The 24,760-nt window shown below is 44.2% G+C and overlaps 2 long non-coding RNA genes across 2 annotated transcripts; both read right to left on the reverse strand.

Annotated features, from left to right (window-relative positions):
• Positions 1-2,710: 2,710 nt before the first annotated feature.
• Positions 2,711-4,000, reverse strand: LOC136372335 (uncharacterized). Its single transcript, XR_010745472.1, has 3 exons — positions 3,947-4,000; positions 3,488-3,604; positions 2,711-2,870 (listed from the first exon to the last, which is right to left on the reverse strand). It is a non-coding gene; the product is annotated as an uncharacterized lncRNA (long non-coding RNA).
• Positions 4,001-18,359: 14,359 nt separating this feature from the next.
• Positions 18,360-23,492, reverse strand: LOC136372336 (uncharacterized). The gene is made up of 4 exons (XR_010745473.1): positions 23,007-23,492; positions 20,001-20,192; positions 19,080-19,196; positions 18,360-18,996 (listed from the first exon to the last, which is right to left on the reverse strand). It is a non-coding gene; the product is annotated as an uncharacterized lncRNA (long non-coding RNA).
• Positions 23,493-24,760: the final 1,268 nt, after the last annotated feature.

Below are 24,760 nucleotides of genomic sequence, written 5' to 3' on the forward strand. Positions count from 1 at the left end.
CTTGGAGGATGCAGCCTCCTATTTATCCCAATTTCCTGGCCACATTTCCCTCCCTCTTCCCCCACTGTCTGAGGTACTTGAGAGGTACAGGCTTCCTCGAATGCCTAATACCTAAGGTTCCCCTTTAATATATGACTCACCTTTTATTTTTAATTTATGGAACTTATGGGTTTTCCCCATTGTTTCTTTCATCTTTCAATGTCCAATTTCATTTATCAGCAAACCTGCAGTTTGTTTGTAAAGGCAAATATCTTTTTTTCCATTCATCAATCAATGGAATCCTTTCCATTGATTCTTTTATCTCTCAGTGCCAGTTTTATCTACCAGCAGACTCACCACTTGTTTGTAAAGGCAAATCTGTCATTCCTCTTAATATCATTTCCCACAGTATGAGAAAGGTGTCACAGCAATACAGAATGACTGAGGTTGGAAGGGACCTCTGGAGGTGACTGGGTCTCCCCTGCTCTACCAGGATTGTCTGGAGCTGTTTGCCAAGGACCATGTCCAGGTAGCTTTTGAGTATCTGCAGGGACTGGAGTGCCTTAAGCCCTGGAGATTTTCAAAGGCTATCTGAGCACAATGAAATACGGACACAAATGAAACTGCAGAAGAATAGAGGAAGTACTAAAATGTAAAACGTATTGTGTCAAAGAACACTGCTTCTAATCACCCTCCATTATTTTATTATCATGGGATTCTTTATAGGACAATATTGGTTTTTCAGATGTTGTGATTCTTGCACATGCAAATGTGCTTTTTTAAAGGGAAGGTATTTTAATGTGGAGCACAGTTTCTCTACAATATTTTCCTCAGCTGATATCAGCTGGGAGAGCTGCAGATCCTGTCCTTTTCGGTGGAATTAACCACACTAAACACAATCCTACTATTGGTCTGGAAACAATTCAGTTCTCCAGCTTTCTTCAGCAGCATGTTCTTCATTGCACATGTAAAGTCAAAAGCCACTGTTTAGTGGGGGCTGTTTAGTCTTGGGCCCTGACATGAAATGAGGGCTTTAGGTCAGTGAAACACTCACTGTCAGAGGTGTCAGCAAAAGCAAGTTAATACCAATTTGCCCAAGTGTGGCACAGTCCAACAGCAATGCTCATTCTGCAGCTTTTTTTCCATGGATGAATCAAGGACAGGAACATTGAAATAGAATTTGGAAAGATTGATATAGAGATCAGGACCAAGAAAGGGGTAGAGCTGTAAAAGGAAGTCCCTCCCATTGAGCCATGAGGTACATAAAGGACCCCCCTGCTTTTAAAGTGCTTCTCAGAGGAGGTGGGGGAAGATCCAATCCTAGCCTAAGACTTCAACAAGATTTTTTGATTTGCAGATTATAACAACACCTCATCATTGACCTTTCCCTCCTGTACATCTGATTCCACTGGTTTTGTCTAAGGGAGTATTCTCAGAATACAAACCTCCCTGAGAGATTGGGAAAAGGTGTGAAGTGCTTGAGAAAAAAAGTTCTAGATATCATTGGAAACTCAAGATAAAAATACTGATGAACTGTTCCCCTTGATTTATGTTATGATGGTGTAATGCACTGAATGAACATTTTATATGATTTGCATTTGCCATGGAAATTTCACACACCTTCTGCAAGGGCTGAGGGTCTTCTCTGGGTGTCTGCAGGGCCTGAGGGTCTGACCTGACAAACTCTAATGCAGCACACCTTGCTGTGTCCTCTCTTGCAGAGACTCTATTAAAGCTAGCAGGAACCCAGCCACGGGGAGAAAAGCCTTCTTTCCCCTCAGGATGTGGTTGACTTGTTTTTTTCAAAAGCAGGGGAGGGTTAATCCTGCCTGGGGTAACTGAGTCAGAAATGGTGACCACAGCATCCTGCCTGTAGCTTGTGAGAGGGCCATGAGCTGGGGAAGGTGTGTGCTGGGAAGAACCAAGTTGCCATGGGAACTATCACTCCATCAAACCACTTCCTATTATTTTTGGTGGCCCCTTCCTTCTATCACGGAGTGCAAAACAACAACAGGGTTTCTTCTCTGCTGATAGGAGCATTTTCCTGCCTCATGCCTTCAGCAAGGACTCTCCTCACTGTGGCTCTTGAATGTGCCAGAGAGACACTTCCCTGCACAGAGTCTGGAAAGGACAAATTCAGCCAACAGGAAATCTACATTATCAAGCTGTATTGCTAATTCCTGTGAGCCTTAGGTGACTTGGATTTCAGCCACCTCCAGCTTCGGAAGAAAGAGCACAGAAAACCCACAGCATTTTGGCCATGAACAACTTTATTTTTGTCATTACTACAGAAACCAAAGATGCAAGCGCAATCCATTTGGCAGAACAAATATAGGCTTAATAAAGAAATGAACATTATCTGGTTGAGTTGAATCACTTCAGATCCTACACAGCTCTTCTCATCTCCAATACACATTATTTGTAATTGAAGCGGTCTAAACCCAATAGCTATATGGCAACTCCTGGGCTTGAATTCCCTCAGCAGTAATACTGCAGTTCTCCAGGCAGTAACACAACATGCCTGGGAAAGGAGCTCTTCAAAGGCCATGTATGTAGAGTGAGCACTGGAGTTTTCAAAGCTCTTGAAGCAGGTTGGACACTTGTGTGTGTGCAAATGCCAGAAGAGTGGGCAGATCTGTTGAGCAGGAGGATGAGGATAAATGCACTCTGCTCAATTCTCAGAGGAGAGGAAACAGCAAAAGCCCTAAAAACTCTTCAGTGTACATCAGGCAGGAATGATCAGTATTCAATGTCTTCAGGGGAAGGTGCTGCCCTGTGTCCTGGGTGGTCTCTGTCAGCAGCTCTGCCCCTGCTTGTTCAAGCCCCTTGTGCTGCTGGTTCACCTTTTTTCCTGCTCTGCTTCAGGTTCCTCTTGCCTTCATTCCCCATGACTGGAAAAGCAAAAGGGCTTTTAAACTACATTTCATGGAATTGGTCCTAAGAACCACTGTTTGATTTCTGTCAGATCAGGAGAGAGGCACTCACAAAAGTTTGGCTGGACTATCTTTTGTGCTTCTTTGGATACTTTAGTTTAAAAATCCTCCCCTTTCCTGTGTTTACTCCCCCATGCTTGTATTTTGAGTTGCTTGCCTTTGAATCCTTCTTTGTCTGGATTTTACTCCAGGCTTTGTATTCTGCCAGTGGAAACAGTCAATGAGATATCTCTTCGGCTGTTCAGGCAATACCTGAGTTTCTTTGGCAAACAAAATTGGGAGGCAGCCTCCAAGAACTGAGCTTTGAAGACAGAAAAATGCTGTTTCCTTTGTCCTTTGGGAGGCAGAGTGGACTTGTCTTAATTGCTTTTTTGCAGGAAAATTGGTATTCTTGTGTATGGTTTGGTCATTGTTTTTGTCTTTCTCCCCATAAACCTGCAAGAGTTGTTAAATGGAATCAGGAGCAGATGAATAGGCATGGCTCCTTGTGGGGCTAGGGACACACACAGGAACAGGCAGTCACTGCTGCCATGTGCTTCCAGGCCTTCTACAAACCAGGCTGTGTGCCTGCTTACCTCAGAAAAGAAACAACTTGATACTCATGAGGGTGTTGATGGCGATGCTCTTTGCCAGCAGGACTCTCAAACCCAACACAGCCATGGACAGCATGTTCACCCTCTGCCCTTCAGCATCTGCTCAGTGACAAAAACAAGAGGGGAGAGATCATGGTCTAGATTTTGATGTTGTGATCTTGGCACAAAGTGGGAAAATCCACAGGTGACAGTTTAAGGGAAAGGAAGAGCAGCAAAGGAACAGACGATAGAGAACACAGCAACAACAGGGGAGCCCAGGGTCTGTCTGCATGGCTTTTTGCTTCCTGGGGCTTGTGTGTAACTGCAGGAGCTGCCTTGGAACAGCAGCTTGTGTCTGCTGAAGGTGTTGTGTTCTCATTCCTCTGCCCTGGAGATAATACATTTCCATGTCTCTATCCCCCAGATAGCAATGTAACTTCATAGCCTGTTTGGGTCACTCACCTTGTGCTGAGGGGTCTCTGCTGTTGCAAACCCTCTTACTGGCTCCATCAGGACTACAAAAACAGTCCCACAAAGTATAAAATGTGATTTAGTAGAAAAAAGCTCAAAAGCACACCACACTTTTATTGTTGATGTTGGAAAGGCTGTTCCCAGTTGTGCTGCAGGAGGTTTGCTGCTACAGGGTGAAATATGTAGTCATAAGGAAATCCACACTTTAAACACATTTATTGTATCTTCCCTCTTCCTCCCAAAGTTATTAAACAGTAGAAGCCATTACTTTAACACACTTCGAAACATCTGTCATCTCTCCCTGCTGAAATACCAGATTTGCTTCTCGTTTCTGCTGCCTGCCCAGGACAAAGCTGACTAGCAGGAGAACACCAAGCACCACAGGACACTGTCCCTAGAAATACGTTGCACCTGTGCCACCAAACTGTACCTGGCAGTATTGTTATCATGCTGCTGTCGAACCTGTCCGTGCAGATCAGCTGTGTGGTCGAAGCAGATGTGTTCTGTTCCTTAGGGGACATCTCCAAGCTGATGTTCTTTGTATGGAAAATTGTTGGCAAAGGAGTTGTTTTCCTAGTGGTGCCACGATTTTTTGATTTAGGTGTTTTCTCCACAAGGACCTCTAGGACAGAAGTTTTTGGATTGTATGTGTAAAAACCCCATGGTTTGGTCATGATTGATTTTACTGCAAGCTTGCCCAAGTGCTGAGTGAAAGAAAATTCATTTTTATTGTAGGTGAGACTAATTTGTAATATTCTCGTTTACTGTCTTTTATGTCATTATCCCTTGCCATAAAAGTACAAATAAGGAAAGAAGATTGCTTTGACTTGCATCAGCTGTCTTACAAGAAAACTATTGGTGTCAAAAGTATTTAGAATGCAATAACTTATTGTGGCACCATGACTTGTTTTTTCAACTAAATACCTTTGCCTCTAGCTCATGTCCTTTTTGGAGAATCAATGGAGATCACAACAATGTCACAACAATGTCACAACAATGTCAGGGCTTAACACTGATTAAAATTTTGATTTAGAGTATAAAAACGTGGAATGGAACAGAATCCTTCAGAATCCTTATGAAAGGTTGTCAGACACATTCACAAAGATTTACATGTCTCTGCTTTGACAGGAGCATCCTGAGAGGTCTCTTGGGTAAAGAGAGGAGCATTAGGCTTTTCATTTTGCACCGTGTCTGCCTTGCAGTCAGGTCAAGAGATCTCTCAGCTCTAACATTTTGTCCATCCCAGGGTACTGCTGGAAGTTTGATCAAGGGGCTCTGATTTGACACCCTTTCCCCATCAGCCCTATGCCACTGCTGAGGACCTGAGGTGAAAGCCAAATGGTGCTCTGCCAGAACTTCATGGCCCGGCTCTCCTGACCAAACAGGCAGAACCACACACTTGTCCACACCTACAGCAACCAGACAGCCAAGAGATATCAAACATTTCCTTCCCAGGTGCTGTACCATGGCTGGCCAGAGCCTGTCAGTCCTGTGCATTCTGTGAGAAAACCTCGAAAGGCTTTTCATGTGGTCTCCTTGCCAGGCTTTCCAAACAGCCAGAATACAAACAAGCTGCTTCTCTGCAATGACTCTCTGGGCAAGATCACCAGCAAGAAATAATGTACACAATGTAATTGTAGTTGAGAGAGCAGAGGATTTGTTTTATCTGAGCCCAGATGCCTCACCTGTGACCCACTAGTTTGCAATACTTGACAATATAGCCATGAATTCCTACCACTGCCTGCTTCTGGAAGGGATTTGTGTTTTCTGTTCTGACAATTGACTTGGATAGAAGGTTGTAATTCCCTTTAGTCTTATCATGTCCCAAGAAGAGTCTTAAATCACAGAAAGTTGTGCGCCTTAGCATTCTCAATGAATGTTTAATCTGGAAGAATCCAACCCAAACCAAACGAAAAACCTTCTTTGTCCTTGACTGAGCCCTCAAGAGAATATGCCTGGAATATCCCAGTGACAGTAATGGTTGTTATTTTATGTCATGTTGATGTAGGAGTATTTGTATAAGTGCCTAATAACCAAAAAAAAAAAAAAAAAAAAAAAAAAAAAAAAAAAAAAAAAGCAACAATATTTTAGTATATAATGTATAACGTACATAACATATATAAAATATTTCACATGTAATATAGCATATACAACATGTAAAATATAGAATTAGGGTTAGATATAATAATATATATCTTCATTTATGCATGTTAAAATGCATATGAGTATCTACCAAAGGAATTCAAAATCAAAAGTGGCAGGTTGCTTAGATCCTGGAAATTTTGATTCAACGTATTAAGTATTACAGCAGTCTCAAGAGCGACATTGATATCCTCTCTTTAGCTAGAAAGAGAAAATCATTGAACAGCATGGAAAGAACAGGTCTTTCTTCAGACTGGTAAATTTCCATTCCTTTGTCCCTTTGGAACTGGAAGTGTACCAAGATGATTCCCATACACACACTTTTCCCCATGCAACATATCCTACAGATATGGACAGATATCAGGCAGCATCCAAGGCAGTCCCACATCTTTCTGGAAGGACAGCAGGAGGTTTTAGCCATGCAACAAAACCTGGGATGTTCTTGCAGTACTTTAAAGACATGCAGACCTCTGAAAGAGCAGCAACAGTTCCAGAGGAATGCACCTGAATCTTTAGGATAACACAGATCAACATCTCAAACCAGGCAGTTACAGATCTCAAAGCTCCTCACCACTGTGAGCTCTTCTCTGAGCTCTGCATTCCTGCCCCAAGTCAGGCAGTGGAAGTCCACTGGAGAATTGGACACTTGACAGGAAATTGGAGCCAGAGTGCTGCCCAAACTGGGAATCAGTTATCCCATGCTAAGTAGTGCCCTGCTGATGTTTGTGGATCATGGAATAATGGTGCTCTGTAGAGTCAGCCCAGTTATTCTTGGGAAACCCTCCTGAGGAGATCCAAACTGAGGATTTGGCTTGAAAGCCTGGCTGGATAAAAAGTGCGCTCATGGGAGTATTGCAGATGAAAATCCTTACAGTGACCCCAAACCTTTAAATTCCTTTGTTCACTCCCACCTTAATTTTTAAGGACGTTTTAGAAATAAAGAATTGTCACTTACTTGGTAGAACTCTGAGAATCGTCCCTTGTCCAAACATAATCTGATCTGTTCACACACTGCAAAGACTTAGCCCAAAAACTAAGTCTTTCCTGATGGTGTTGAAAAGTGTTGTAAAAACAGGAGATGAAAAACCAGATATTCGGCCTAATTATCCATGGGTGAAAGTCCATGAGAAGATCCAGATATAAATTTACTTCCAAAAGTGGAAACGAGAAATTATAAATTCAGTAGTTTCATGATTTCTGTTAGCTTGATTGAATATAGAATTTTCAACTTCTCCATTTCTTCCATCTTTTAGAATCTCCCTGAGCTCTTTTATCTTTCCAGGGTAAAAGACAATATAGAAAAAAAGTTCTATTTGTCTTTTTAATTAATACAGTCATGCATCTCCTTTCTTTCTCAAAATATCTCACCTGTTATTTCATAGTTCAAACTCTCTCTATTCCATTCCACAGAATTTTGGATTATACAGGCTGTCACATGACTTCTTCAGTGGTTTAAGAGCCAACCTACTACATAAAAAAACACAATATGCCTTTCAAGGAAGAATCTAAAACAGAATCTGAAATCTTGAGTTGTAAATGAGAACTTGGGGATTACATGACACCTCTGAAAAGTCTGAGGGAGTTAAACTGGGTAGAAAGCAGCAAAATTAGCAGTACTTTTTTAGTTATTTCAAAGCATTTCTGAAAGTTCTTCTGACTTGCAGCAAGCTGTCCAGTTTTCCCCTGTTGTTTCAGTGCTCAGAAGCAGGAGGAATGTGCCCTCTGGGCTCTAAGAATTGGTGCTTGGGGGTCCTTGAGTACCTTACAAAATCTTCATGCTGTTTTTGTTAAGAGGAGAAAGTAAACAAGAGGATTTGTTGTTTGGAGGCACTGAAACCTTGGGAGTGAGGATCAAAGAGTGAAGGAGTGTGTTGATATTGCACAGCCTCAATTTTGGCTTCTGTGAAAAGCTGCCAGAAGCTTCCACCATGTCTGCCAGAGCCAATCTCTAATGGCTCTGAGGATGGACATGCTGCTGGCCCAATTCGAGAGGTTGGTAACACCTCTGTGATGACATATTTGGGAAGAAAATCAGAACAGCACACGGGCAGGTTTGTTCCCCGGGGGTAGGGAGGCTCTGCGGCCGCCACTGTGGCCACTGCAATGCCTTGCCTGCCTGGCCTCCCCTCACTGCGGGTGAAAGGGCAGGGGCAGGGTGGTGGTTTCCTCTTTCTGGTGCCCTGCATGAGGAGAGCTGTGAAATACCTCCAGTGCTGAGAATGTGGCAGTGTGTGTGTGGCAGTGAGATCATGGTGAGCAACTCCCCAACCCACAACCTGGACAAGATCAAGTTCTAAGTGCTATGGGATCTTGCAAAAATCTTTGAATTGATGGAACTTGTGGACAGTGCAACCTGCAAGCAGCAGTCTTTTTCCTCGTCAGAGAAGAGGAGGAAGTGAGGACATCTGAGGAAAGACAACATGGCAGCATCAAGGTCAGTGGAGATAAAGTCTCAGCTGGTGGAAACATGTCCTGAAAAGAAACTTCAATTCTCTTCTGCCTGGACAAAGGCAAACAAACCTGACTAAAGTTATGAAATAAAAAAAAATTTACCCTTGGTATGTCAAAGAAAAAATGCTGTAAACACCTCATGATAAACAATTTCTTCCGTATAACTTTTTTGCATTTTCTTTTTGTGTCAAACAGTTACCCTTTGGCCCTTTTGCTTCAGGCTCTCTTAAAAAGTCTGTCGCCGTCTTTCTTTGAAGTTCTCTTTGTGTAAGTGAGGCATTTTCAATATTCACCCCTTTCTGTGATCCCCTGATAGATTCTCAAGCACGTTGACATCTCTGCAGCTGATATGGGCCGTCATATTTGTCCTGATTGAGTGCAAATTTGTGAGAATTTGTGAGAGAATATGATCCCTCAATGTAGAGAAATATAGAGAGGTTTAGAATCACAGAACAGCTTTAGTTGGAAGTGAAATTGAAAGGTTATTCAGTGTAACGCTCCTGCAACAATCAGGAACAGTTTCAACTTTAACAGGTGTTGGAGGTTAAGGTTTTTCATTTTCCTTTACTTTCTCTCAGGGCATTTTTCTCCCTTTTATTGCCTAAGAGATGATAACTGAGGGGGTTTTATCTTCTTTTCTTCTTGTTAGAGCTGGGATTAATACACTGGAGTTGCAGTTTCATTTTTGGACTTAGATGTTTATAAATTCTTATCTATATTACAGCCTCACGAGTTGTGAGCTCTAACTAGCAAGGGAGAAAATGGAGGTGCCTCTAACTCTTTCCAAAGTTATTTAAGCGCTAATCACCCAATAATAAGATGACACCTATATTATTTATACTTTTAACCCAAAAATTGACCACTGTAATGCTGACCTTTTTCACCCAATTAGAAAAAAACTACTCAAAACTGAGGAGAAGAAAGTGAAGAAGAAGGACTTAGAGAATGCCTTAAATTCTTCATACTGCTCCACATATATTGCTGCATACTAAAACCCCAAATTCTAAGTTTTTCACCCTGTGAGATCACGCAACACTATTCAAAATACACAGCCACAACCTTAGTGCTATTGCTCAATTTCAGAAGCCTGTTCCAAGGCCTCAAGTCAAATGCAGTACTTGCTGGAGAGCAAGAACTGCAGCACAGAAAGCCTGAAACTTTCAGCCTCCAGGGTTCCAACAGATAATGATGATACTTTCAGAGACAAAACACATGGCTGGGAAGGGGAGGAGGGGGAAGGATGCAGTTGGCTATCCTCTTAACTGGGGGGTTTTCTCTTGGGAAGTGCAGAGATACTACAAGATTTTGGCTAGGGGTGAAGTCAGGGAGCCAGGTTCAGCTCCTCCCTGGCACTGGCTCTGGGGATTGGAGTAGAGACGGTCATAGTCTTGGTGCTGGGCTGCTGCGGCAGAGAAAATCTACGACCACCACAGACTCTTGTCCTCCACTGCTCCTCCTACCATGGCTGAGCCTTTGCTCGTAAGAGTGGTCATTGAACTGGTTCCTCTTCTACAACCAGTCTCACTGGGATGGGTGCTCCCCATCAGTCTGGGTGCCTCAGGAGAAACCCTGACCCCAGACCCTCTACCCCCTCTGGAGGGAGCGTCTCCTGGCTGTTTGCGGGAGCCTGGCTGCCACTGCCCAGCCCTGCTGTTGTCTGCTGCTGCTTCAGAGATTATTGCTACACTTCAACCTGACAACCGATGTCCCTGTGTCCCATGGTTCCTAGCACAGCTCTGGAGTTTTTGCTACTCTTTGCCACTCTGGGGGTATTTGCCTCTGTCATTCCAGCTGCTGATCTGAGGTTCCGGCTACGGCTGATTTCACTATCTGGAAGGGAAACAGGACCAGCTGTGCCTGTGGGTTTGTAAAGGAAGCCCCTTCTCCATCTCTCCTGCCTGCCCACCCACCATTACCCACATGCAGAAACACCACTGAGCTCCCGCCACAGCGCCCCCTGCAGGCTCGGAGGAATCAGCGCACCCGCCCTGCCCGGCCGGGAGCCACCAGCGCCCCTGCTGGCTGTGACCGGAACTGCACCAAAGGGAAAGTGCCTGTGGCCGGGATGTGACTGTGTGTCTGGGTCTGGTTGTTGTTGCTGCTGGTGTTGTTGTTTGTTTGAATTGTTAGATACATACATACTGGTGTATTGTTAGATACATACATACTGGATACATACAACTGCTGTTCTTTTTTCCATTTCTTTGGCAGAAAGCACCAGAATGTCAAAGTTACAATGATTTGGAGGGAAGGGGGTCACATTTTCCATTCCAAGCAAAGTTCCCACCTTCCTTGTCAGGCCTCTGTCTTTCAAAATAAGAGAAATAGGTTGCTCAAGCCCCACTCAATCTGGTCTTAAATGTTTTCAGGTTTCAAGCAGATACAATTTCTTTGGGCAATCTATTTCATTACGGTAATTTAAAAAAAAAATTCTTCCATCTATCTTTTCTGAATCTGTTGTCTCTTTGTGTAAAATTGTTACCCCTTGTCCCATCACAGCAGCCTGTATTAAAAAGTCATTCCCCATAATTTTTAAGCCTTATTTGTTCAAAAGATGCCTTTTTCAAATTCATATGCTCTGTGATCCTGTGAAAGACTCAATCACAGGTCCATTCACATCCCTGCAGGAGAAGTTTTCTCCTCTGCCTCAGTCAGAGGAGAAAACTTCCTTTGCAGTTGCTGGAATTTCCTTGCCTTGGGAGGATGTGTACAGCCGAATTACCAAGAGAAGTTCTTTTTTATAATTTATCTAAACACATGGCCTTGGAAATAAGGAGAAGAAAAAGCATTCTCACTTGATCAGTCTAGTGGCTTCTTCTTGGAGCCTGACAAGTCTATTGCTGGCCACGGCTTGTTGATCTAGGCTGCAATCCTGGGCAGAATAGATGAGAGGAAATTCAATTGAGAAATGATGACTAGAAGCTCTTTCTTTCTTCCTTGCAGAAACAAAAGGCCAGCGCTGGAGGACTGCAAGGGGTGTGTGTGACAAATTTCCTTGCCAGATATTTCTGGTCTGTACTAAATGCACCCAGATCTCCCAGGCTCTCCTTTTATGTCAGGTGTTTGCTTCCTTGTCCTCATTGCCTCTTCACTGCATTTGTTTCTCTCTATCCATGTCCTTCCCAGGCCTGGGAGCCCAGCAGAGGACACAGCAGTCTCCAGTGTCAACAGTGCTGAAGAGGATTCCTCCCCAGTGAGCAAGGAGTCAGGTCAATGTGCCAGGAGGCTGCATGGATGAACAAGGCTGGGAAAAGGTGGACCCACTGCTGAATGAGATAGGGACCAGGTGACATAGGACACGGGACAGGGATAAGGTCCTGAATGCTTCATTCACCTCATGCTCCAGCAGCCAGATCCACCTTCAGGTATTTCATTTTTCAGAGACCAAGGGAAGAGGATGGAGCCCACCATATCTACTCCTGAAAGAAACATGGAACTGAGCTGTTTTCTAGTCCATAAAAAAGGACTTTGTTGAGAAGGTTCCCAGGGAAGTCAGTGCTGAGAACACAGTTAAATGAAAAGCACACAACATCCACCTTCTTCTCATCCACCAAGACCCTTTGTATCACTGTAGAATGCTGTAAACGTGTCTACACAAGACTCCCACTTCCCAAAGCCATGCTGAGTGTCCCTGAGGAAAGAGGGCTGGGAGATAACGTTGGTGTGCACAGAAGACCATGGCAGTGCAGGCGATGCCAAGTGATGGTGGAGTAGATACTGACCCTACAGCCCAGAGAGTTGCCCACACAGAAGCAGCTGGATATGTCCTGAGCAGCTCTGAGACTTCCTGCAGAGCTCATGGTGGAGCTGGGTCCTGACAGGAACTATGGTCTCATGGGAGAAGAAGCCCATGTCAGAGCAGCTTTTCTGTGACAACCTGCAGGTACCCACACTGAAGCAGTCTGTTCCTGAAGGACTGCACTGTGAACTACAGTCCCACACTGCAGGAGTTTGTGGAGAGCTGCAGTCAATGCAAGGAACCAAAGCTGAAAACTTCATGGAGAAATGTCTCCTCTGGGGTGGACTCAACACTCTGGGGAAGGAAAAAGGGGAAAAGAATTAAGAAGTGAAAGAGGAAATGTGCTGTTAATTGATAGTTGTATTCCCCATTCCTGAGCAATGATTGGGTAGATGTGCAGGTTTTTTCATATATCCTTTTTTTTTTTTTTTTTTTTTTTTTTTTTTTCCTTATTATTCTACTCTGATTTCATTAACAAAAAATTAAATTTATTTCTCCAAGTCCATTTATTTTCCCATGGTGGCACACCTGCAACATATCCCTGTCCTTATCTCAACCCACAAGCCTTAACTTCATAATTTTCCACATGTTGAATTGAGGAGTAGGGGGCCTAAGACAGCAGCTTGCTGAGCACCTGCAGGACAACCAAAATCAGCACACCACCGCTTCTCAACTCCTTGTTCCTGATCTGTGCTCTGTAGCAGCCACCCAGAGCAGGCATCCCTGCTGATCTGGCTTTCCTAAACAGCCTGTGTGGCTCCATCCACCACAACACTCCGGAAACTAAAGCAACACATCTCCATCATCCCATGGCTCTGCAGCCATGGCACCAAGGAAACATGAGGCTGTGCTGGACAGGAGCCCAGGACATGTGCACTAAACCTGCACTAACCCCAAACAGCCTCTGCAGTTCCCAGAACAGATCCTCCTGCACTATAAATGGGACCAGCCTTTTGACCACCTCTCCCTGCAGTGCCTTTTAGTGCCACCAAGCCAGAGGAATGTTTCCTGCACCTGCCATTGCCTGAGAAGAGCCACGGGGAGCAGCTGCTAGAAAGAAATGCTGAGAGATCTGTCTTCCCCATCTGTTGGTTTTTGATGCACTGTGCTGCAGAGCTGCTCCAGCGTGATTCTTCCACAGTAATAAGTTGCTGCATCCCCTTGCTCTGCTGCCAGGATCTTCAGTGTGAATCTGTTCTTGGATGTATCAACTGATACCCTAACGCGATCTTGTAAATGACCAGAGACACTAGTGCCCATGGAAATCACATAAAAAGGACTCCTTGGGTACAGACGGTACCAGGAAATAGTCTCCCTCCTCGCATTACCTACCCTCATGGTGCACTCAAAGGTCACTGAATTTCCCTCTCGCACAGTCACTTCCCTGGGGTGCTGATCCAAGACTGCACCAGCAAGTGAGATGGCTGCAGAGAGAGAGAACAAGCCACAGTCACACCAAGATTCAGTGAAATTCAGGGCAATGCTGGTGGGGTTTTGGAATGGCACTGGACCAGTGGGAGGACAAAATTCTCCTCTTTAAAGCCACCTGACACAGATGGGCACAGCTGGTAGCATCTCTCAAGCCTCACAAGCAAGGTACTCCACATTTCCCTCCCCATTTTTCCCTGTCAGAGAGGAGGCTTTCTCGGATTTCCCCCAAAGAAGCAGAAATCCCTTTGTCCTTGCCAAGACAGGATGGTGAGGAAGCCACTCTCCTGTCCCTGAAACTGCTCTAGATGAGGGCAGGAAAGACAAAGGCTGTCCCGGGCACTGGGGCTTGGTCCCTGTGCTGCCATCCTCCAGCTGGTCAGTGCCACAGGGGCCGCAGTGGCCCAGGAGCAGAGTGTCCAGGGGCAGGGCAAAGCGCTGGGCCCCAAGATGGGAGTGCAGCAGGGAGGTGTCCTGCGTGTGGCCAGGCTGCAGAGGAGGCAGCATGGATGGAGGTGCCGAGCTCAGAGGCAGCAGAGGAGCAGGGCTGCTCTCCCCGTGCTCCACAGGCAGGACTGGGCAGCTGGAGGTGGGAACAGGTGCGGCTGCAAGCGCTCAGCACAGCTGCCCAGAGCCGTGCAGAGCACAGGGCCACGCTCAGCTCCTGGGGCCAGCAGCCCTGGCCTTCACTTACCTACAATGGGCAATAAGCCCACGCACAGGGCACTCCACATGGCCAGGCCCGCTCTCTCTGGCCTCTCTGCACCTTCTCTCTGCCTGCACAACAGCTCTGCCCACACCTGCCCTGCCTGCGCCTCTGTCACTGCACTCAGGCCCAGTCCCTCCTGGTCCCTCCCTCTGTCTGTGACAGCACTGAGGGGGAGAGGTGGGGCAGCAGGAGCACAGCTTGCAGCTCTTGCTGCCCTCCTGAGTGTCTCTCACCCTGTGTGGTTCCCATATTTTCTTTAAATCCTCTCCATATTCACACTTTCTGTGATCTTCTGAAGGACCCTCAGGATTGGTTTGGAGTGGGTCAGTGGCAACACTAAATTGGGAAATCCCATTTGCTAAACGACAACAGCCTTATTTGGCTCCCACTGTGGGGCATGAAGAGTTGAGATAAGAACAGATCTGCCCAGAGTGGGTGGGAAACAAATCTGATGTAAGCATGAGTTTTATCAGGTATGGGGCCACAGGTGACAATGCTGCTTGGGCTGTTCCTGTGGTACCTCACCCTGTGTAAGTTCCTGTAGGTGCTCCTCATGGTGAAATTGTGTGGGGATGTGGGCATTGACAAGGGGATTGGGAAGAGATAGAAACTCTCAGCCCCTGGAGGTGAGTCTTGTCAAGTGTGAACTGAAGGGATTCTCTCCAGGATGATCTAGCAGTGCTCCCAAGGAGAGCAGAGACTGTATTTGTCATTAAAATAGAACTGTATCTGGTACATACCTGTTAGTGATCGCCACAAAATGAAGGCTGTGGTGGCATTACTCTGTCTCCTTGCAGGTTACGTTTCAATCCTGGTCACCAAAGAGGAATTTCCTGGATTGTGGGAGACTTTGGCTTAGCCAGGAATCAACTAAGGCCCTCTCTACAGAAATCCCAAATTTGACATCTATTTTCAAAGCTGTGCTTTGGAAAGACAGACATTCCCAGGAGCACTGCATTACCATGTCGTGAGCAATTTTTCAGGGGATAATCAGGTTCCCAATACTTCATTTCAGACTATATCTGCTGACTGAAATGTGGGAGAGGGAGAAAGAGAACTTGCCTTACCGTCACATAATTAACAATCCTCCTAATGACTTTTTATTTGCTTTAAATCTAATTTGGTCAGGAACTTTTTTGCTATTTCGGGACACACAACAGGCAGGTCAGATTATGCCTGGTAGATGCAGGAACATGATTATTGTGTTGCATTTTTTATGCTGTATAAGAAAACAGAAAGATTCAGCAGTGCAAAAAGTTATTTAATATTGCCCATTCTTTTGGAGTTCTTCACAATGCTTTCCCGTGTAACATTTTAGAAGGATAGTTATTCTTTCAGGATGCTTTTAATGTCTGCCACTGGAGAGAGCTCTCAGCATTTTGACTTGCTCAGCAGGACAGATGTCAGATACCACACTCTAAGAGTGAGACTCACCAAAGGGGAGGAAAAATACATATGATGTGCTAGAGGTGAAAAATTTTCCTCAAATGCTTTAAAAAGCTTTATTGATGTTCACATTGTGGGTGGTTGTGTCACTGAAACTAGGGGAAAAGCAAAAACTCTCCAACAGCATTTTTTAGTGTTAGAGAACGAAGGCATTACTTTATTGTGGCCAAGATGTGCAACAGAAATCATTTCATCCAGCCATTGCGTGACTTGTGGAAAAAAAATCCTTCCATCACACAAAACATTTTCAGTATGTTTTTCAGATACTTATACAGTCAAAACCAAGGGAAATTCATTGGTTCAATGTCCATTGATGCCAAGTTACACTGTTTGTAGTATTTGTTTTCTTATTGATCCCTTCTCTTTCAGTGTTAATGAGATTCTCATTCTTTGTGCTCTTATTGATCTTTCCCAAACCAGGTGTCTTTGACCATGGCAGAGGTGATGTTTGGATCTGATATTTGTTAATGGTCATTATCATTTATGCACCTTCTTTGCTACCCGCAGCCTGCTGGAATGTTAAGGTCATGAGGCCTTGAATGATGAAAGAGTCCTTTGGAAAGAAACTTCAGTTCCTTTTCCCCTGGGCAGAGATTAACCAATCCCCTGACTAAAGATATGCAAAGAAATTTTAAGCACCTTATAATTTCCCACAATATGGGAAAGATGTCACAGCAATTCAGAATGACTGAGGTTGGAAGGGACCTCTGGAGGTGACTGGGTCTCCCCTGCTCTAGCAGGATTGTCTGGAGCTGTTTGCCAAGGACCATGTCTGGGTGGCTTTTGAATATCTGCAGGGACTGGAGTGGCTCAAGCCCTGGAGATTTTCAAAGGCTGAGCACAATCAAATATGGACACAAATGAATCTGTGGGAGAATAGAGGTAGTACTAAAATCTAAAATGTATTGTTTCAAAGAATTATGCTTTTATAATCCTCTATTATTTTGGTATTATGGGAATCCTCACAGGACAATATTGTTTTTTAGATGTCAGGATAATTGCACATGCAAATGTGCTTCTTTTAAGGGAAGGTATTTTAATGTGGAGCACAGTTTCTCTACAATATTTTCCTCAGCTGATATCAGCTGGGAGAGCTGCAGATTCTGTTCTTTTCTGTGGAATTAACCACACTAACCCAATCCTACTATTGGTCTGGAAACAATTCAATTCTCCAGCTTTCTTTAGCTGCATTTTTTCTTCATTGCCCATGTAAAGTACAAAGGCACTGCTTAGCAGATGCCAATCAGAAAGCCTGTCATGAAATGAGGTCTTAAGTCAAAGAAACACTCACTGTCAGAGGTGTCAGCAAAAGCAAGTTAATACAAATTTGCCTAAGTATGTCACAGTCCAACAGCAATGCTAATTCTGCAGTTTTACTCCATGGATAAGTCAGGGCAAGGAACATTGAAATAGAATTAATTTGGAAAGATGAAGAGACCGGGGCCAAGAAAGGGGCAGAGCTGTAAAAGGAAGTCCCTCCCATTGAGTCATGAGGTACAGAAAGAATACCCCTGCTTTTAAAGTGCTTCTCAGAGGAGGTAGGGGAAGATCCAATCCTAGCCTAAGACTTCATCAAGATTTTATGACTCAGGGATTATAACAACACTTCATCATGGACCTTTCCCTCCTGTCCCTCTGATTCCAGTGGTTTTTCTAAGGGAGTATTCTCAAAATAGGAATCTGGATGAGAGTTTGGGCAAAGGTGTGAAGTGCTTGAGAAAAAGGTTCTGGCTGTCATGGGAAACTCAAGATAAAAGTACTGATGAACTGTTCCCCCTGATTTATGTTATGATGGTAGAATGCATTGAATGAGCATTTTACAGGATTTGCATTTGCCATGGAAATTTCACACAGCTTCTGCAAGGGCTGAGGGTTTTCTCTGGGTGTCTGCAGACCCTGGGGGCCTGACCTGACAAACTCTAATGCAGCCCACCTTGCTGTATCCTCTGCAGAGGCTCTCTTGAAGCCAGCAGAAACCCAGCCACGGAGAGAAAAGCCTTCTTTCCCCCCAGGATGTGGTTAGCTTGTGTTTTCAAAAGCAGGGCAGGGTTAATCCTGCCTGGGGTAACTGAGTCAGAAATGGTGACCACAGCATCCTGCCTGTAGCTTGTGAGAGGGCCATGAGCTGGGGAAGGTGTGTGCTGGGCTCTGTTAGGGAAGAACCAAGTTGCCATGGGAACTATCACTCCATCAAACCACTTCCTATTATTTTTTGGTGGCCCCTTCCTTCTATCACGGAGTGCAAAACAACAACAGGGTTCCTTCTCTGCTGATAGGAGCATTTTCCTGCCTCATGCCTTCAGCAAGGACTCTCCTCACTGAGGCTCTTGAATGTGCCGGAGAGACACTTCTCTGCAGAGTCTGGAAAGGACAGACAGGAAATCTACATTATCAAGCTGTGTTTCTAATCCCTGTGGGCCTTAGGTGACTTGGATTTCAGCCACCTCCAGCTTCAGAAGAAAGAGCACAGAAAACCCACAGCATTTCGGCCATGAACAACTTTATTTTTGTCATTACTACAGAAACTCAAGGTGCATGTGCAATGCATTTGGCAGAAGAAATACAGGCTTAATAAAGAAATGAACATTATCTGGTTGAGTTGAATCACTTCAGATCCTACACAGCTCTTCTCATCTCCAATACACATTATTTGTAATTGAAGCGGTCTAAACCCAATAGCTATATGGCAACTCCTGGGCTTGAATTCCCTCAGCAGTAATGCTGCAGTTCTCCAGGCAGTAACACAACATGCCTGGGAAAGGAGCTCTTCAAAGGCCATGTATCTAGAGTGAGCATTGGAGTTTTCAAAGCTCTTGAAGCAGGTTGGACACTTGTGTGTGTGCAAATGCCAGAAGAGTGGGCAGATCTGTTGAGCAGGAGGATGAGGATAAATGCACTCTCCTCAGTTCTCAGAGGAGAGGAAACAGCAAAAGCACTTAGAACTCTTCAGTGTAAATCAGCCAGGCAGGAATGATCAGTATTCATTGTCTTCAGGGGAAGGTGCTGCCTTGTGTCCTGGGTGGTCTCTGTCAGCAGCTCTGCCCCTGCTTGTTCAAGCCCCTTGTGCTGCTGGTTCACCTTTTTTCCTGCTCTGCTTCGGGTTTCTCTTGCCTTCATTCCTCATGTCTGGAAGAGCAAAGAGATGTTTAAACTACATTTAATGACTTGGGGCCCGTGAACCACTGTTTGGTGGCTGGGTGCTCCCTTACCTCAGAAAAGAAACAACTTGATACTCATGAGGGTATTGAAGGCGATGCTCTTTGCCAGCAGGACTCTCAAACCCAACACAGCCATGGACAGCATGTTCACCCTCTGCTCTTCAGCATCTGCTCAGTGACAAAAACAAGAGGGGAGAGATCATGGTCTGGATTTTGATGTTGTGATCTCGGCAGAAAGTGGGAAAATCCACAGGTGTCAGTTTAAGGGAAAGGAAGAGCAGCAAAGGAACAGACGATAGAGAACATGGCAACAACAGGGGAGCCCAGGGTCTGTCTGCATTGCTTTTTGCTTCCTGGGGCTTGTGTGTAACTGCAGGAGCTGCCTTGGAACAGCAGCTGGTGTCTGCTGAAGGTGTTGTGTTCTCATTCCTCTGCCCTGGAGAAAATACATTTCCATATCTCTATCCCTCAGATAGCAATGTCACTTCACAGCCTGTTTGGGTCACTCACCTTGTGCTGAGGGGTCTGTGCTGTTGCAAACCCTCTTATTGACCCCTTCAGCGACCTGAATGACCTTCAGGACTACAAAAACAGTCCCACAAAGTATAAAATGTGATTTAGTAATAAAGGTTAAAAAAAATACCACTTTTCTATGTTTTTGTTGGTGTTGGAAAGGCTCTTCCAGGTTGTGCTGCAGGAGATTTGCTGCTACAGGGTGAAATATGTAGTCATAAGGAAATCCACGCTTTAAACATAATGATTATATCTTCCCTCTTCCTCCCAAATTTATTAAACAGTAGAAGCCATTACTTTCACACGCTTTGAAACATCTGTCATCTCTCCCTGCTGAAATACCAGATTTGCTTCTCATTTCTGCTGCCTGCCCAGGACAAAGCTGACTAGCAGGAGTACACCAAGCACCACAGGACACTGTCCCTAGAAATATGTTGCACCTGTGCCACCAAACTGTACCTGGCAGTATTGTTATCATGCTGCTGTCGAACCTGTCCGTGCAGATCAGCTGTGTAGTCGAAGCAGATGTGTTCTGTTCCTTAGAGGACATCTCCAAGCTGATGTTCTTTGTATGGAAAATTGTTGGCAAAGGAGTTGTTTTCCCAGTGGTCCAAACATCTGGTGATTTAGTTGTTTTCTTCACAATTACCTCTAGGATAGAAGGTTTTGGACTGTTAGTGAAAAATCCCATGGTTTGGGCATGATCAATTTTACTGCAAATTGCTGAAGTGCTGAGTGAAGGAAAATTGGTATATACTCCACCTGTGACGTATTTGTAACATTGTCATTTACTGTCTTTTATGTCATTATCCCTTGCCATAAGAAGACAAGTAAGGAAAGAAGATTGCTTTAACTTGCATCAGCTGTTTTATCAGAAAACTATTGGTGTCAAATGTATTTAGTAGCCAACTTATTAGTAGCCAAGTAATTATTGTGGTATGACTTGAAACTTAAAACATTACTTGTTTTTTCAACTAAATACCTTTGCCACTGGATCATGTCATTTACAAAGAATCAGTGGTGATGACAACAACCAATGTCAGGGCTTAACTCAGATTAGCAATTCAGTTTAGAGTAAATACAAGGAACTGAAAGGAATCCTTTAGTAGCTTTCTTTGCAAGAAAGGGCTCAGTTTATGAAAGGTTGTCAGGCAGATCCACAAAGATTTACATGTCTCTGCTTTGACAGGAGCATCCTGAGGAGTCACTTGGGTAAAGAGAAGAGTATTAGGCTTTTCATTTTGCACGGTGTCTGCCTTGCAGTCTGATCAAGAGATCTCTCAGCTCTAACATTTTGTCCATCCCAGGATACTGCTGGAAGTTCGAACAAGGGGCTCTGATTTGACACCCTTTCCCCATCAGCCCTATGACACTGCTGAGGACCTGAGGTGAAAGCCAAATGGTGCTCTGCCAGAACTTCATGGCCCGACACTTGTCCACACCTACAGCAACCAGACAGCCAAGAGATATCAAACATTTCCTTCCCAGGTGTTGTACCATGGCTGGCCAGAGCCTGTCAGTCCTGTGCATTCTGTGTTCTCTGATAAGACCTTGAAAGGCTTTTCATGTGGTCTCCTCTCCAGGCTTTCCAAACAGCCAGAATACAAACAAGCTGCTTCTCTGCAATTGCTCCCTGGACAAGACCATCAGCAAGAAATAATGTACACAATGTAATTGTAGTTGAGAGAGCAGAGGATTTGTTTTATCTGACCCCAGATGCCTCACCCAAGTCCTACTGATTTGCATTACCCTAGAATAGAGCCATGAATTCCTACCACTGCTTGCTTCTGGAAGGGATTTGTGTTTTCTGTTCTGACAATTGATTTGGACAGAAAGTTTAACTTCTCTTTCACTTTTGTCTTATAAAGTCCCTGAAGGATCCATATCTTCTAAAATGTAATGGGCGTTAGCATTCTTAATTAACGTTTAGTCAGGAATAATCCAATCTGATCCAAAAGAAAAACCTTTCCTGTCCTTCACTGAGCCTCAACAGAATATGCATGGTATATCCCACAGTGACACTAATGGTTGTTATTTTCTGTCATTTTGATGTAGGGGTACTCTCAAAATGTGTTATAACCACAATAATAATAATATTACAATAATATGATATAAAAATATACATATCATACTTAACATACATAATATAGAACTATGGTAAAATTTAATAGTATCTATCTTCATGCATGCATGTTAAAAGGCATATTATTATCTCCCAAAGGAATTCAAAATCAAAAGGGGAGGTCGCTGACATTCTGGAAATTTGGCTTCAATTTATTCAGTATTTCACCAGTCTTGACACGGACTTTGATTCATAAGATCCAATTTTGTCATACATAAATCTAGAGTCTCTGTGCAGCTCCAAAAATATCTTGTCTTTCACTAGAAAGAGAAAATCATTGAACAGCATGAAAAGAACAGGTCTTTCTTCAGACTGGTAAATTTCCATTCCTTTGTCCCTTTGGAACTGGAAGTGTACCAAGATGATTCCCAAATACACACTTTTCCCCATGCAACATATCCTACAGATATTGACAGATATCAGGCAGCACCCAAGGCAGTCCTACATCTTTCTGGAAGGACAGCAGGAGGTTTTAGCCATGCAACAAAACCTGGGATGTTCTTGCAGTACTTTAAAGACATGCAGACCTCTGAAAGAGCAGCAACAGTTCCAGAGGAATGCACCTGAATCTTTAGGATAACACAGATCAACATCACAAACCCCTCTGCCAACCCAACATTCACATTCCCTTAGAAAACCTTGGGGTGACCTGCACCTTTATTGAACATCATGGAATTCCAAAGAAAGACAGGAATAACTGAGGCTTCTTATAATCCCTGCCCCCCACACTGGTCTTTTCAGGACCCACACAACCTGGGAGACAATTGTCTTTCTTTCCAGGAGCTCTTGGATATGAGGCTCTTGTGAGAATTTAAGCCCAAGGCTATTTAATTTCCTTCTTCCTCCTCTGTCCCCAGGGCAGTGGAGTTACTTCCCTGGGGACACTGTGAGTGTGGTGCTGGTGTCAGACCAGAACTTCTCAAACCAGGCAGTTACAGATCTGTCTCAAAGCTCCTCACCACTGTGAGCTCTTCACTGAGCTCTGCATTCCTGCCCCAAGTCAGGCAGTGGAAGTCCACTGGAGAACTGGACACTTGACAGGAAATTGGAGCCAGAGTGCTGCCCAAACTGGGAATCAGTTATCACATGCTAAGTAGTGCCCTGCTGGTGTTTGTGGATCATGTAATAATGGTGCTCTGCAGAGTCAGCCCGGTTATTCCTGGGAAACCTTCCTGAGGAGATCCAAGCTGAGGATTTGGCTTGAAAGCCTGGCTGGAGAGCAAGGGCACTCAAGGGATTATTGCAGCTGAAAATCTTTACAGTGACCCCAAGCCTTTAAATTCCTTTGTTCACTCCCACCTTAATTTTTATGGAAGTTTTAGAAATAAAGAATTGTCACTTACTTGGTATAACTGTGAGAATCGTCCCTGGTCCATTCAGAGTCTGTCCACACACTGCTAAGACCTAGTCCAATAACTCACTCTTTCCTCACAGTGTTCAAAAGTGTTGTAAAAACAGGAGATGAAAATCCAGATATTGGGCCTAATTCTCCATGGGTGCAAGTCCATGACAGATTTCAGAGGTACATTTATTTTGTCAACTGGAAAGGGAAAAAAATATTACTTGAACAGTTCAGTGATTTGTGTTAGCTTGATAAGTGCAGAAATTTCAACTTCTCCCTTTCTTCCATCTTTTAGAATCCCCATGAGCTCTTTTATGTATCCAGGATAAAAAGAAATATAAAAAAAATGTTTTATTTCTCTTCCTAAACATTACAGTCATCCCTCTCCTTTCTTTCCCAAAATATCTCACCTTTTTTCCTTCTCTGGGTTTTTATACTGGTCCCTGTGCTGTTTATATCATTGTGATACCCCAGCCCCCCAAGCACAGTGAGGTATTTCGTAGCAAAAACTCTCTTTGTTTCGTTACGCAGACTTTTGGATTATACAGGCAGTCACATGACTTCTTCAGTGGTTTAAGAGCCAATGTACTACATGAAAAAACACTATATGGCTTTCAAGGAAGAATCTAAAATAGAATCTGAAATACTGAGATGTAAATGAAAACTTGGGGATTACAAGTTTTCTGAAAAGTCTGAGGGAATTAAACTGGATAGAAGGCAGGAAAATTACCAGGGATCGGGGTTTTTTGTTTGCTTTTGTTTTGTTTGGTTTGGGTTGTTTTGTTTTTTCAAAGCATTTCTGAAAATTCTTCTGACTTGCAGCAAGCTGTCCACTTTTTCCCTCATTGTTTCAGTTCTCAGAAACAGGAGGAATGTGCCCTCTGGGTTTTAGAATTGGTGCGGGGTGGGGGGGGGGGGTGGGGGGGGGGCGGTCCTTCAGGACCCTAGAAAGTCTTCATGCTGTTTTTTGTAAGGGGAGAAAGTAGGCAAAAGGATTGTTCTTTGTTGTGTAGAGGCACTGAAACCTTAGGAGTGAGGATCAAAGAGTGAAGGAGTGTGTTGATACTGCACAGCCTGGATTTTGGCTTCTGTGAGAAGCTGCCAGAAGCTTCCACCGTGTCTTCCAGAGCCAATCTCTGATGGCTCTGAGGATGGACATCCACAAATGGTGTCTGATAACAATGGAGGGCTCCGTGCTGCTGGACCAGCTGTCCCCCTGCCACGGACTTGAACTGGGGACACTTTCAAACGACTGGCCAAATGTATTGCAACTGCAATCATTGACCCCTACTTCTCTTCCTTGTTGTTCTAATGACAGGGCAATGGGAGACCTGGGGAGCAGCAGATGGCTCTGGCAGTGATGCCTTGGAGACCTAGAAATAAAACAACACACTTTGGAGACTGTATCAGTATGACAGGCACCATAAAGACTGGTCTTTACTGGAGGCCTCCAAGGGGCAGATATGGAAAAATGCCACTCCACAAAGGGCGAGTACAGTTTTATAAGTTTAGAAACTTAGCATAATTGACTAGAATCCCCAATTAGAAGTACGAGTGATAAAGCAATTCCCCCCTTTTTGGTTCCAGCTTTTCTGTAACCCTCCTTTAATATAGGAACTAAAGTTTGTTTATGAAAATATGTCTGGAGAGAGTATTTCATCCTTGGTTCCCAGGAAGAACCAAGATAGGATAGGCACATTGGATCTCCAGGGCCTGGAGTTTCTAGAATGTCTTTAGTCTTTCTGCAAAAGGTAG

This window comes from Sylvia atricapilla, chromosome 27 (assembly GCF_009819655.1).
Source record: "Sylvia atricapilla isolate bSylAtr1 chromosome 27, bSylAtr1.pri, whole genome shotgun sequence".
Taxonomy (NCBI): Eukaryota; Metazoa; Chordata; class Aves; order Passeriformes; family Sylviidae; genus Sylvia; species Sylvia atricapilla.